Here is a 14574-nt window from a genome sequence, read left to right on the forward strand (position 1 = left end):
ATATGTTCATGAGTGGGATTGCTGGATCATATGGCAGTTTTATTTTTAGTTTTTTAAGGGACCTTCATACTGTCCTCCACAGTGGCTGTATCAATTTACATTCCTACCAACAGTGTAAGAGCGTTCCCTTTTCTCTGCACCCTCTCCAGCATTTATTGTTTGTAGACTTTATGATGATGGCTATTCCGCCTGGGTGTGAGGTGATACCTCATCATAGTTTTGATTTGCATTTCTCTAATAATTAGTGATTTTGAACATCTTTTCATGTACTAAAGTGCAATTTTTGAATAAAAGCTTTAAAATCTATGAAGCATTAGAAATACATCAGTTATCCTAGTCACCATATACTAAGCTGTGTTATTTATTTGAACATATGTATAAAATATTTGCAAATCAACATATATGCATATATGCTTACAAATATATTAGCATTTTCAACATTTTGCTATAACTTCCATATTTTAAAGAGTTATAAAATGTGTATTGTGTTAGACAAAGTTGTGGTTCCTCAAAGATGTGTGCCCAGAATCTGTGACTAATTAATCTCTTGGCAAAAAAAAAAAAAAAAAGACTTTGCAGATGTGATGACACTGGTGATTTTGAGATGAAAAGATTATCCTGGATTATACACCTGGGTCCAATATAGTCACAATGGTGCAGATAAGAGAAAACACAAGAAAATGGAGTCAGACAGGTAGAAATGAAAAGGGAACAGAGGAGAGAGAGAGAGTGAAATTGCTGCCTTGTTGGCTTTGGAGATGGAGGAAGGTGCCATGGGCCAAGGATAGAGTCAGGTAGACTCTGGAAGCAGGAAACGTTCCCCGTAGAGACTCCAGAAGAAACGCAGCCCTGCTTGAGACCGTGTGATGAGGACTCCCCAGCTCCCGGACTGCAAGGTATTGAATGCGTGCCATCCCGCGTCGTGAGGTTTTGTGGACGCGTTCCGGCAGCAGTGGGAATCTGGAGCACCTATATGTCACGTGTACACCGTGTACGCTAGTAAGCACTTGGGGAAAGCAAAAAGGGAAGAAAGATGAGAAGGAGGGGCAGGAGGAAGGAGCAACAGGACAGAAAAACAGGTTACTAGTGAAGTGATGTAATCTGAGAGTTTTTTAAAGAGACATTTACAAATTTTTTTTTTTAAGTTAAAACTATTTTAGGCATACAACATAATGACATACAAAATACAATATATACAATATACAACATAGGACATAATATTGTGAAATGATTACCACAATAAAGTTGGTTAACATCCATCCAAAAAAAATGTTAAAACTATTTATTAGCAAATTCTAACCTAGGGAATTGGATAGAGGGGGAAAAAAAAAGGCTTCTTATACCATAGATGACACCTAGCTATACTCACTAAAAAAAAAAAAAAAAACCCTATTATCAAGTATAAAAGTAAATCTTATATAGAAAAGGGACATTTTTCTTGAAAGACATGGATACGTAAAAGCAAAATGACAATGACTTCAGCCAGCAAATAGGGTGAGTGTGAGTGTTAGTCACTCAGTCGTGTCCAGCTCTTTGTGACCCCATGACTGCAGCCTGCCAGGCTCCTCTGTCCATGACATTTTCCAGGCAAGGATACTGGAGTGGGTTGCCATTTCCTTCTCCAGCAAATAGGATAGATTTATTTAAATTACTACTTAAAGAAAATATTTTGATTAAAGAAAGCAAATGTACCATAAATACATATGAAAATACTCATATTTATAATAAAACATAATTTTTCACAGTGAATGTATATATAATACTCAAAATTGTTCAAAGCTAGATTACATTTCTTTGAATGAAGGGCAGGGGATAAATGACTTCTTAAAGGTCTTCACCTGTCTATAAGAGAAGATCAAGAGAATTCTTCCTAAAGGGGTGTGTGTGTGTGTGAGTGTGTGTGTAGTTGGATTAAAGGGAATATGGGAGATAAAATGCATAAGGGAAGTTCTGGAGCAGAGAGGAATAACCTATGTTTCTATTAACACATTAAAAAATTAGATAGCTTCTCTTTAAGTGTATCCATTTAAGTTGGAACTATTTACTTTCTGAAAAGAGAAACATAATTAAATAGTCACCTTCTGAACTGGAAGGGAAGAGGATTTTATTTTAATACATTTATACCAAGGAAAGCTACTACATACTGTGATTTCAGTGTTCAAAACTCGTTCTTATTCATTATCACTTATCCAAATACATCACACTAACAGTTTCATTGGTACCTTAAACAGAAGAAATTAGACACACTTACCAACATCTGACAGGTGTAGTTAGCTGATATATTGATTAATTAGCATATTGCTATCTTAAATGAATACTATGATATGAGACTTACATTATTTTTCCAGAAGTTGATTTTGAAAGTAAAGGTTAGAGAAGAAAGCATAAATAAGCTAAGTTCCTGAAAGGGTGGTTCCGGAGGAAAAAATGCCTTCCAAAGTTTAATGGAAGGCACTGACATTTGAGGGCAGAAACACAACAAAAACAAACTGCAAACTACTTTTCATCCCAGAAAGATCAAGGTCAATAAGGTAAATGATAGAAATATCTCCGGATTTGAAAGGTATGCATTCTCTTATTTCATCTTGGAATCTGAAGGCACCTCTTGAAAGCGATTGCTTTAATTTTCAACAAACAAATTATCTATTATCAGAAAAGAAAACTAAAGTGAAATATTCCTTGTTAACCTATATAACGTAGGAAAAAATCCAAGCCACCCACCTTTTTTTTTTTTTTTTCTCCTATGCTAACAAGCTCCTTCTTCTGTTTTCAGGATAATTTTGGTGTTCACAAATTGAAAAAAGATTTGTGGAGTGGTTCTGGTAGAAGGTTGGTTTATCCTCTGCCACAGCTGACCTAACTTCTCTGTCCGTCACTCTCCTTTATTCGGCATTACGTGGCTTTGTTTTACCTCTCAGGTGTTTTATGGATACCTTTGCATTCCAAAAATTTTTCCTGAGCACCTGTTATGCACAGGACATATCTCTCTGTCTGTGCCTTAGCACAGAGGTGGTCATACCTTTTATTCAACTCCTGAATATAAGTATAGATTATCATAGTGTGTCCTCAAACCATAGTTTTTATTGATTTATAGTGAACATTCTTTTGTTAAAAATGTATTTAATGAAAAGTTGTCAAACATGACTTGCTTATCCTGCTGATACCAGACTCTCTTGCATTGTTTAACAAGTTGTTGTTTTTTTTTTTTTTAACTAACCCTTCCTTTGTCTTCTTAATAGTTTAGATTCCTAGAGGCTAGCCCAGTCACCTTGTTGGACTTCATCTGGGTTCTTTTATATTTTCATTCTCTCTATTTTCCTCAGATAAATGGATCCATTCTGTGGGTCTCATGTCTCTCTATATTCTAATAACTCTCAAATCCATGTCTCCTACCCAGAACTACTTTCCAAATTCCACATGCAAAAACGTAGTGGATACTTCCACTTGAATATTATCCTGAAATTACAATTTCAACATATAATTCACCAAAGCCAGTGTATTCATCTTATCCCAAACTCTTCTTCCAAGGTTACTTTATATTGCAATTAAAAGGATAAGCTAGAACCTTAAGTGTCTCTTTTTACTTTTACTTCTCATAGATGATCTGTCGTCTTCCTAATTATTCTTTAAGTGATTTATCCGACTTCATTCTCACTTCTAAATCCTTGGTTTGAATGCTTTCTCTTAGGTTTCATTGCAGAATAAACTCTGTTCTCTTGTCTCCAGTGCCAGTTCACCCCAACATACTCTCCAAGGTCTCTTGCAATTTTTTTTTTTATAAAAAATACTGCATATTTCACTTTTATAATCCATTGTTAAACCAATCATTCAGTGACTCTCCACTGGTCTAGAATGCCATCTGCTCTCGAGTATGACACCTAAGGACTCCAAGTCATATGACTGCATATGAGTATATCATACTAGGAGAATATTTCTCGCCTCATTTGCAGTGATCTCTCTCTCCCACTCTCCAGCATTATTCCACATAATGTTAACTAGCATATATATACTCCAGCCATACTAGAGCTCTTCGGGCATGTTCCTTCTCTCCTCTGGAAGTACCGTGTCCTTCCAGCATGTTATATTCTTGGCAAACATACTGAAAGCCATAAACTTTGTGTTTTTCTTCTTTTAGCCTTCCATGACAACCGCCTATAGTAGAGGTGATGACTTCCTCCTTGTACCATTTCAGAGCCAAAAAAGCATAGTATTATCATATTCCTTCATGATCCTTCTAAATTAGAATCTCTCAGTCTCAGCTCTATTGACAGTTTGGGGCCAGATAGTTCCCTGTTTTGGGGGCCTTCCCTGTGTATTGTAAGATGTTTAGCAGCATTGCTGGCCTCCATCCAATAGTACCTTACCCCAATTACTTTAGGAAATATCTTCAGACCTTTCAAATGATCCCCGGGGGCCAAAGAATTTCCCAGTTGAGAACTACCACTCTAAATATTTATATCTTTCTGATGTATGCCTTGCAGTGTCCCTTGGCATTTAATTCTGTGCCAGACACATGAAAGGGATAGCATCAACTCTTGTAGTTTGAATGAATAAAAGCAAATCAATATGTTAAATATGTTATTGAGTTAATTTCCCAGTGGAAATTTCAGAATGCATATTATTTGCCTACTTTTTAAATGAGTAGAATTTATAACACTTCAGTTTTGTAAGGACAGAATCAAGAAGGACATCAAGCTGTCCTTGAATTGATTCACATGTCGATTTATCTATAAATATGTGTATATTTATATAAATGCATATAAGTATGTGGATTTTTAAATTTATCATATATATATATAAAACAAAATATTTGATTAATTGGACCACTTCATTCTCTGACTAGATAAGATTAAAGCAGAGAGTGTTATGTTGAGAGTAGAATTGACGTGTATGTGTGAGCAGAAGGGTTCAAAGCTCTATATATTAGACGGATTCCTCATTATAACCTCACAAACCACAAAATTACTTTATTAAGGAAGATTTTTGAATCTTGTCCAAGCAGTTGGCCCAATATAAAGATTATTTTTCTGAGTGTATAACAGCAGAATAGTATAAAGGGGCAGAATAGTATAAATAAAGGAAGAGTTTGAAAGTAAATAATTAAAAAGATGGAAGCACAGAAAGGAAAAAAAAAAAGTTCATTCTCTTCATAGAAAACTAGGAAACTTCATGGAGCTGGTACCACTTTAAAAAGGCCTTGAAAGAACAGTCCAATTTAAGAAGGTTATTAGGTGGATATTATTGAGAGAGGGAGATTTATAAGGGAAGAAAAAATGGAAGGGAACGGAGATAGACAGTTATGAACCATATGAAGTTGACAACAATCATTCAGCCATTATTCAGTAAATATTACTCAATCCATGAAGTCAAAGCTAAATACCAAAGCAGAAAGGGGGCTCAGTGGGTTAAGAATCTGCCTGCAATGTAGGAGACACAGGAGATGCAGGTGTGATATTCCTGGGTTGGGAAGATCCCGTGGAGAGGGAAGTGGCAGCCCGCTCCAGTATTTTTGCCTGAAAAGTCCTGTGGACAGAGACGCTCGGCGGGCTGCAAGTCCGAAGGGTCACAAAGCATTGACACAACTGACCAGCTAAGCACACAGCACATAAAGCTGAGAGCGCATGGTTTTCACACTGAGGAAACTCTTAAGGATTTGAACTGAGGTCACAAATTGGTAGCCTGCAAACCACATAATATTTAAAATATGTGTGTACTCAAAGTTTTTATAATACTAGCCACTTTTACTTCTCTACCTTTACCCCCACACTCTGCCTTAAAAACTTCTAATCCCAGACAAAGGTGGTCTGTCTCACCTAGCATCTAAACACTTAAGCCTCTAAACACTTAGCATCTTCTTCCTTCCAAACCTCTCCATTTTCTACTCCTTACTCTGAGAAGTGTGATGCAATAAAACATCCCCTTGGGGAAAAAACCTGGCTCTGCTATCTAGAAATTCTCGAGAGAGTTCTATCTATCCCAGGACAAAGTTTCTTTCCTCAAAATGTCTGGATTTTTCAGGAACCCCTTGGGGGCCCTAGTAGTGAAGAATCTGTCTGCCAATGCAGGAGATAGGAGAGAGGTGGGTTCAATCCCTGGGTTGGGAAGATCCCCTGGAGGAGAGCAAGGCAATGCATTCCAGTATTTTTGCCTGGAGAATCCCATGGACAGAGGAACCTGGTGGGCTGTCTTAGGATTGCAAAGACTTAAACATGACTGAATGAATGAACACAAACACATTCCAAGAAACAAAACCTCTTCCCTCAAAATGTCTAGATTTGTTAGAAACCTAAATGGTACTTTTTTCTTGCCCCTAGCCTTGCAGCATTGGAGAAGGAAATGGCAACCCACTCCAGTGTTCTTGCCTGGAGAACCCCAGGGATGGGGGAGCCTGGTGGGCTGCCGTCTATGGGGTCACACAGAGTCGGACACGACTGAAGCGACTTAGCAACCACAGCAGCCTTGCAGCAAGCACTTTTGTGTTAAATACATTTAAGGATCAGTAATGTATTTGCCAAAGGCTATAATGATGAAATTTCAGAAGATGAGAAAACTAGTGAGGATTTTAAAGGGCTTCAGGTCAGAATGTAATTTGTGGTTGCATGCTAAGTTGCTTCAGTCGTGTCTGACTCTTTGTGACCCTATAGACTGTAGCCCACCACGATTCTCTGTCCGTGGGATTCTCCAGGCAAGAATACTGGAGTGGGTTGCCATGCCTTTCACAATAGGATGTAATGACTTAGTCTAAAATGAAAGCAAGTTAAACAGCCTTCAAGTATATTTTACTGTTCATTCATTTTAACTGTTTCCATTTACTTTAACTGTTTCCATTTACACAATTTCCCTCATATTTTATTTAAATTTTGCTATGATATATTACAGTTTTTCTATATACCAGAGGTCACCATCAGCAATGCAAGGAATATATTGCTGTATAAAATCTGCATTCATTAAATGGCACTAGAGTAGAGAACTCTAAATACGAGATTGCTTTGTCTTCATGCTTTGCGTTTTAGAATGTCACGAATCTTGCTTAAATTTAATAATTTTAAAAACCTAGAATATGGACAGTTATGGAGGCAAGGACTAAAGTTGAACAAGCAATATATTATTTGGAATAACTTAGATGGCACTGGTAGTTGGGAGAATTATGAATTATATTTTAATTATTCCATATTATTCAACGACATGAAACTCTCTTATATTCACATCCAAACATACTCTAAGAATGTGTGATTAACTCTCTGCTACATCTCTAAGATATCCTGCTTGAAAAAAATACTGTGATTGATTACAAGTCTGCAGACCAATATTTTTCTGCATCAGAATTCAAGTGCATTATCTTAGCACAGAGGGTGTTATGGCAGATGTCATCCAACTGCTTCATAGCTGCATGATCGATGGTGCGAATGGTGATTGATGCTATTGACACACCATGGTACCTAAAATAGAGTATCTGTGTGCATTTCATGGGGAGGGGAATGTGCACATTTGGATGAGAAAATGAAGGCAACATTATAGGACCTGGAAATGCTTGGCCACAGAAGCAGGGTGAAGCACACAGGGCATGTAACAGCTGCTTTTGGAAAGGAAAAATAAAGTCCCAGGAAGAAAACAGTGCTACAAAAAAAACAAGGGTTTGTTTCACTAAGCAGAAAATGTGACTGGCTCTCCTTTTCCTTTTACATGTATGTGTTACTTAGCTTCATTACAGTTTTAAGTGTGGGAGTGGAAAGTGGTGTTGAGCGTAAATGTTCTCTTATTTAACAGAAATGACATGGTTATCTGTTATACTCATCAGTGGAGGAATGAGGAAAGGAAAGGAATGTATTGAAAGATATCAGGTTAAAAGGTAAATTGAATCTGCTGTAACAATTTTGAACCAAGTCTTATCTAACATATTACCTGATTTGCAGCTCTAAAAAGTATAGGTAAAGACATACTTCAGAAGTCTGTTGATATTAATTTAATACACTCACTTTAGAAAAGCTTATTTTGAAAGAGTCTTTAAAAATAGGGACAAATTTGCTCAGCAATAAAAGTCTTATTAGAAAAGATTCAGTGAATATACATATAAATGCGAATACTTTTATGCCAGGCCCATGAGCAGGGAAGCTTAATATATATTATTGAAAAGAGATGGGTTGAGAGAAGAGAAATATGATCCTGATACACATTATACAATGCAGGATTTTTGTTGTTGTTCGGTCACTAAGTAGCATTGACCGTTTGCAACTCCAAGGACTGCAGTAGGCCAGACTCCTGCACCCTTCACAAACACCCTTCCTGGAGTTTGCTCAGACTCATGTCCATTGAGTTGGTGATGCTATCTAAACATCTCTTCCTCTGCCCTGCTCCTCCTCCTGCCTTCAATCTTTCCCAGCATCAGGGTCTTTTCCAATGAGTCAGCTCTTAGCATCTGGTGGCCAGAGTATTGGAGTTTCAGCTTTAGCAACAGTCCTTCTAATGAATGAATATTCAGGATTGATTTCCTTTAGGGTGGACTGGTTGGATCTCCTTGCAGTCCAAGGGACTCTCAAGAGTCTTCTCCAGCACCACATTCCAGAGCATCATTTTTTTGGTGCTCAGCCTTCTTTATAATCCAACTCTCACATCCATACATGACTATTGGAAAACCCATAGCTTTGACTACATGGATATTTGTTGGCAAAGTTATGTCTTTGCTTTTTAATAACTGTCTAGATTTGTCATGTCTTCCCTTGGAAGAAACAAGCATCTTTTAATTACATGGCCACAATCACTATCCACAGTGATTTTGGAGCCCAAGAAAAGAAAAACTCGCTTTTCTCCCTTGTATTTCCATTAAGTGATGGGTTAGAATGCCGTGTTCTTAGTTTTTTTAATGTTGAGTTTTAAGCCAGATTTTTCACTCTTTCACTCTCATAAAAAGGCTGTTTAGATCCCTTTCTCTTTCTGACATTAGAGTGGTATCCTCTGCATATCTGAAGTTATTGATATTTCTCCTGGCAATCTTGATTTCAGCTTGTGATTCATCTATCCAGGCATTTCGCATGATGTACTCTGCGTAAAAGTTAAATAAGCAGGGTGACAACATACAGTCTTTTCATGCTCCTTTCCCAAATTTGAACCAGTTCATTGTTCCATGACTTGTTCTGTTTCTTCTTGATCTACATACAAGTTTCTCAGGAGGCAGTTAAAGTAGTCCTGTATTCCAATATGTTTAAGAATTTTCCAGTTTGTTGTGATCCACACAGTCAAAGGCTTTAATGTTGTCATGAAGAAGATGTTTTTCTGGAATTCTCTTGCTTTCTCTATGATCCAGTGAACGTTGGCAATTTGATCTCTGGTTCCTCTGCAGAGTTCCAGAGAATACCAAGGAGAGATAATAAAGCCTTCTTAAGGGAACAATACAAAGAAATAGAGGAAAACAATAGGATGGGAAAGACTAGAGATTTTTTCAAAAAAATTGGAGGGATCAAGGGAACATTTCATGTAAGGATGGGCATGATAAAGGACAGAAATGGCAAGGACTTAACGGAAGCAGAAAAGATGGCAAGAATACACAGAATAACTATATTAAAATGGTCTTAATGACCCAGGTAACCACGATGGTATGGTCACTCACCTAGAGCCAGACATCCTGGAGTGTGAAGTCAAGGGGGCCTTAGGAAGAATTACTACAAACAAAGTCGTCAGAGGTGATGGAACTCCAGCTGATCTATTTCAAATCTTGGAAAACTCAGCGGTGGCTACAGGACTGGAAAAGGTCGGTTTTCATTCCAATCCTAAAGAAGGGCAATGCCAAAGAATGTATACTACCATACAATTCTTTATTCTGCAGAAGGCTTAAGCCTCTAAAATGCTTTTTTGTCTTTTGTGGAGTACCTAAATTCTCTTCTAATTATCAATGGGAAATTTGACCAAAACTGTATATGAATAATTTATCTAATCCCAACTCCTAATTTTACCTGTAAGAACAATGAGACATAGATCTTTTGTTCGATCTGTGAATGAGCTAACTATAGATGACTTTAGCCAGTGTGTGACCTCTGATGGAAGGAAGAGCCTGTGCTCTGTGGGGAAAGCAGCAGTGGCCTCTCAGGGAATAAGAGCAATGAACAGAGCCTGCGATGGGGCCCATCACTGACTCAGATTCTCTGGTATCTCAGATGTTTGCTTTGCTCTATCTTCACTCTTCGAGCTGTGTTAGTCCAGCCCTCACTCCACAAACTTATTTCACTTTTTGATATTCAAGATTTTGAAACTGCATCTGTCAAATATACGCTGCTGAAAATTATTTTACAGAATTCTATTAATAGTTTTATATACTTGCATAGTTGTCTCCTCTCATTCTTCAAACTCACTGCAGATGGTGACTGCAGCCATGAAATTAAAAGATACTCCTTGGAAAAAAATATTATGACCAACCTAGACAGCATATAAAAAGCAGAGACATTACTTTGCCAACAAAGGTCCATCTAGTCAAGGCTATGGTTTTTCCAGTGGTCATGTATGGATGTGAGAGTTGGACTATAAAGAAAGTTGAGCACTGAAGAATTGATGCTTTTGAACTGTGGTGTTGGAGAAGACTCTTGAGAGTCCCAGGGACTGCAAGGAGACCCAACCAGTCCATCTTAAAGGAAATCAGTCCTGAATATTCGTTGGAAGGACTGATGCTGAAGCTGAAACTCCAATACTTTGGCCACCTGATGTGAAGAACTGACTCATTGGAAAGACACTGATGCTGGGAAAGATTGAAAGCGGGAGGAGAAAGGGACAACAGAAGATGAGATGGCTGGATGACATCACCAGCATGATGGACATGAGTTTGAGCAAGCTCCGGGAGTTGGTGACGGACAAGGAAGCCTGGCCTGCTGCAGTCCATGGGGTAACAAATAGTCGGACACTACTGAGTGACTGAACTGAACTGATTCTTCATTAGAACTGAAAACAAACCTATAACAAATCTATCAGTCTAGTTGTGTGTGTGTGTGTTTATTGGAAACAGGATAGGGATGAGAGCTTGACTTTGTAAATGAATGTATAATATACTAAGATGCGAAATATTCTGCATTAGCTTGGGGGACATGGCTTTGTAAACTTGAATTCTGAGAAACTAGATTTCTTATTGACTGAACTTAGCAGCATGAAGTCCTAAAACACTAAATTTTGGTGCAGGATATAGACAGCCTTAATCCAGACGAAGCCAATCCTGAGAAGATTATTCATGATGCAATCCAGTGCTGCTGGTAGCAGTGTATATCACTGAAGATAAACCCAGAATAAATAACATGCTTGGTGCTGCTAATTCCTTAAAATCAACATAAAAACCTTACAAGCTATTTCATGCCAGGATTGACGAGAGGTGATAATGTCTGAGAAGTCAGGGGACATACTGCGGTGATAGCAATGGACAGAGCACTGTTTAAGGTGTGCTTGCGTGGAGAGCGAAACAAACATGACAAAGTGAAGTTGGAGTGTTTCATAACAAACCGCTCTACTTTAAACCGCCTCGGAATATTGTCCACATATGGAGAGCTTCAGAGATCATCATCACATAAAACAGCATTCAGATGAAGAGATGGATGATGAGTATGCAAAATGGAAAGAGTTTAAAGAGAATAAACTCTGAGTCACAAAATGAAGATTTCTGTTTTTTAATCTGTGACCTCACCATCTTCGTGGTATTAATGTAAGACTTCAGATTCGTAAATTCTACAGGTTTCCACTAATTACAGGTTTCCACTTTGTGTCTCTGTGCACTATGTACCTTCACCTGTCAATACTCATATCAAAAGCCTCTTTTTATTTTGAAGTGGTTTTTTTAGCACATGAAATCAGGTAAGAACTGTCAATTTTTTTAGTGCTACGCTTAACTCTATTTGGTTTGTGACAATTAGATAGAGATATCACCTTATGAAGTATTTTGTATATTAGCTACTAAATGTAGAAACATATTAAGTCTTCAGAATATGCTTCCTAAATTGAATTAAAAATTAGACAAATAATATTTCTAGTAGATTCTCTTTTTTGAAAAATAAAAGAGTTGGAAAGCAATAAATAGAAAGATAATCTGTATCAATCACAACATAAGAATCTATATGAAAGTTTTATTCTTTTATTTTTTTAGAGCCAGAAAAAATTATTTTTAACTAACATCATCAACTTATTTAAGAATAAAATTGATAAATGGCTTCTATTCTTGCTCTTAGAAATAATTTTAAAGTCAATGAGAAAGAAAAAAATAAAGTCAATGAGATATGTTTGTATGCTTCCATGTGTAATACAACATATACTATAACTTCTGAAAGAATTTCTGTATCATTTCCTTTCTTCAATAAAATTATTAATATAAATTTATTGTATTTCTACTAAAAGTCAAAAGTGAAGCTCAGTGTATTTCTCAAAGATAAGTAGATCATGGCACAGTCCTCAGATCGTTAGGCAATTATAGTTTAATTAAGAAAGGTTTAAGTAGTATACTTTTTAAAAATGTACATCAAAATTAAAACATATACTTGAAACAAGTCAATCTTTTCTGGATATCTAAGCTTCCACGTAAGTCACCCGTGTTGTAGATAATGACATCTTGTTCTTTAGAAGGGTAGAAAAACAACAGTCATAGATTAAAGAAACACCTGAAAATTTAAGGAACAGTATGTTAATTTGACTTCTCATCATATTCAAAAGAAGAGCATACTACAATAATATTGTGTGAAAAGTCTTCACTTCTAATATGCAACACAGACTGTAAACATAGATATTCATTTGACACTTCTTTCAGATAATTTTATACCTTGGATAATTTTCTTCATTTGCACATGAAATATTATGAAGTTTATGTCCCAAATTACATGGATACGCATTATTTTCTCTTTATGGGGCAGCAATAATGTCAAAATTGTAATCCGAAACATAGATGTTTTATTTCAGTTTCTATTTTTACATAATTTGTGTGAAAATGCTGTCTCATATCCTTAAAAATTATGTTTGTAGGCAAGAAGGAAGAGAGACTGCAAAATGGCATGAAATGAATGAAAGTGTTCTGGAAAGCAATTATATGTTTCTGCACTTCTTAAAAAATTCAGCCAACAAGCTTGTATACATTTTACATTCAAAATGGTTTACCTTTTTTTTTGTATTATCAAATATTTTAAATATCTCCTTTTAAAAAAATTCAGTAAGCAAGTGTTAGTTGTATAAATTAAAAAGTTATTGTGAAAAATATGAATTATTTATAATTTTAATTTTATCCTGGAAGTTCTCATTTTTTTTTTCTTTATTGTCTTTCTATATGAAATAAGACTGGTTTAAGCATAGGTGTTTGTGAATTTTTCTTTGATTTTTATTTTCTGTGTTTTTTGTTAGGCAGGTAATTTTGTTCTTTCTGTCTTATAAATGGAAAGTTCAATGAAAATATAGAAATGATTGGAATGCATTCAAGTCCATTGCCCCTTAACTCTTCGAAAGCCTAAAATGACTGCTATTGAAACATCACACTAAGTTATTTAAACAGAGCTAATTTTTTCCTTATCATCACCACAGTAAACAATTTTTTTTTCAAAATGAGAAAATTCATAAATACTGCACAGTGGAATGTTCCTAAAATATTTTTATCTATAAATGAAACTTTATGCAAAAGATGAATTTTAATAGTCACCTATACAGTCAGTGCAGGTTTAAAATAATTTTGTGGTAAATGAGTGGGTTTTGGAATTAGATTCCATGCGTAAAGCATAAAATATGAAAGACGACACGCTAGCAAGGGAAAACAAATTCTCCTTCCACTGAGTAGCATCCAACATCACCATCAACGATCGCTGAGTAAAGCTGTGGCTTTCACCCTGTAAATCATGATTAAGTTTGAGTATGATCCTTTAATGATGTTAAGTAATGAATTTTCCTCTGGTGTTCAAACAGCAGGACAGGTCCCTGTGGTGGGAACATATGTCTGTCTTTAAACTGCTGATCTGCACTGGTACCCCTTGAAATTTTCTCATTATAAACAGCCTTTCATAATGGCTCCATGTTTTCCTTCTAACAGTATTATTTTCTAAAATGAATTTGCTATCTGTTTGAGAAGTCAATGTCCGTCCCTAGGGATGGATTCTTAGACACTAAATTCATTTTAGAAATTAATACTGTTAGAAGGAAAACGTAAAGCCATTATGAAATGTTGAAGGGAGGCATCCTACACAGTCCTGACAGACAGAGAAGGGAAAGCAATCTTAAATCTTGGCTTCTCTCGTCACACAGATGATGAGGGTGCCAATAAGTGCTGATTATGATGGCGGTTTTTATGAGGTAGACACCTGTTAAGTAGGAACTGGACTGTGACCATCATCTCATTTCCCACACACCACTAAACAGCTATCCATTTTTAATGACTTTGGGCCATCATTTCTAAGCCAGTAGATCCGCTGCGGCCCAGGTTGGTATTGCAGTGTGTATTTAAGGTCCCTTATGTGTGAGAATGAAACAAAATGGAGTTGCTCACTTTTTTGCATATATACAGATTTTTACTTTTTTAACCTAATGAAGATTTATACGGTTTTCACACAACAGCGAGATATAAATGTTATTTAAGTTCCCATA

General features: G+C 36.4%; 1 pseudogene; it reads right to left on the minus strand.

Moving 5' to 3' along the window:
- LOC114114975 (small ribosomal subunit protein eS8-like) overlaps positions 1-14574 on the minus strand; it is a 67939-nt pseudogene that overhangs the window by 15201 nt on the left and 38164 nt on the right.

The sequence above is a fragment of the Ovis aries genome, chromosome 5, assembly GCF_016772045.2.
Source record: "Ovis aries strain OAR_USU_Benz2616 breed Rambouillet chromosome 5, ARS-UI_Ramb_v3.0, whole genome shotgun sequence".
NCBI classification, from domain to species: domain Eukaryota; kingdom Metazoa; phylum Chordata; class Mammalia; order Artiodactyla; family Bovidae; genus Ovis; species Ovis aries.